The sequence below is a fragment of the Thrips palmi genome, unplaced genomic scaffold, assembly GCF_012932325.1.
Source record: "Thrips palmi isolate BJ-2018 unplaced genomic scaffold, TpBJ-2018v1 HiC_scaffold_1, whole genome shotgun sequence".
Classification (NCBI taxonomy): domain Eukaryota; kingdom Metazoa; phylum Arthropoda; class Insecta; order Thysanoptera; family Thripidae; genus Thrips; species Thrips palmi.
The window spans coordinates 4,058,392-4,059,766 of NW_023144620.1; positions in this window are offsets into that span (position 1 = coordinate 4,058,392).

The following is a 1,375-nucleotide window of genomic DNA, read 5'->3' on the forward strand; positions in this document are numbered from 1 at the left end:
TAGTGGGGGAGTACATTGGCCCTAGGGATGGTGTACTCCCCCGGGGGAGTACACCATCCCTAGGGACAGTGTACGCCCCTCTTAGGGAGAGTACACTATCCCTAGGGATAGTGTACTCCCCTACCTCGAGAGGGGGGGGAGTACATTGACCCTAGGGATAGTGTACCCCCGGGAGTACACTATCCCTAGGGTCAATGTACTCCCCCCCTCTCGAGGTAGGGGAGTACACTATCCCTAGGGATGGTGTACTCTCCCTAAGGGGAGAGTACACTGTCCCTAGGGATGGTGTACTCCTGGGAGTCAATGGTCACGAGAGTATAATGCCCCGCCCAGACCGGCCGTGCCACAAACACGCCGCCCTACGCCAAACGCGAAAGTAATGGGCGCCCTTTTGTCACGGCGGGGCCGCGCGTCAACCCTTCGCACCGCCTTGGACCGCCCTGGACCGCCCTGGACCGCCCTGGACCGCCCTGGACCGCCCTGGACCGCCCTGGACCGCCCTGGACCGCCCTGGACCGCCCTGGACCGCCCTGGACCGCCCTGGACCGCCCTGGACCGCCCTGGACCGCCCTGGACCGCCCTGGACCGCCCTCCCAGGCTAAAAAAACCATGGTCGTCATGGTGAATTTCCATGGCCATAGGGCTGTTCCCCATGGTGGAAGTTGCCATCCCCATGGTTTAACCGGCTTCCCCATGGTGGAGGTCGGACCATGGGGAGAACCACCATGGTGCGGCGTTCTGGACCATGGTAAAGGTCTTCCCATGGTGCTGGCCACCATGGTGGCGCTCGCACCATGGGGAATGTCGCCCTCCTCGTGCGTTGAAGTCTCCAGAGTTTATTCAGAAATTATCCGTAACTTTTATATATTTCGAGATAGAGTGACGCCGACAGCACCATCGTGCGTAGCATCGAATTTTGACACGTGACCAAGGTGCCTGATGCTCGCAAGGTATAAGCTAGACACGTCCTTCATTCCCCATGAGGCAGTGCACCATGGTGCAGCCGCGCCCATGGTGCTCGCATCCCCATGGCTGGCCTCCCCATGGTCCTGAACACCATGGGCATTTCTCCATGGGCAAAATCTTGTGACCATGGTGAATCACGGATCACCATGGTCAGCCATCCCCATGGCCCAGCTCATGGTTTTTTTAGCCTGGGCTGGACCGCCCTGGACCGCCCTGGACCGCCCTGGACCGCCCTGGACCGCCCTGGACCGCCCTGGACCGCCCTGGACCGCCCTGGACCGCCCTGGACCGCCCTGGACCGCCCTGGACCGCCCTGGACCGCCCTGGACCGCCCTGGCCCGGGCAGCAGGCAGCAGGCAGCAGGCCAAGCCCCGGTCCGGTGCCGATACGAGGGTCGCAACCTTCCCCC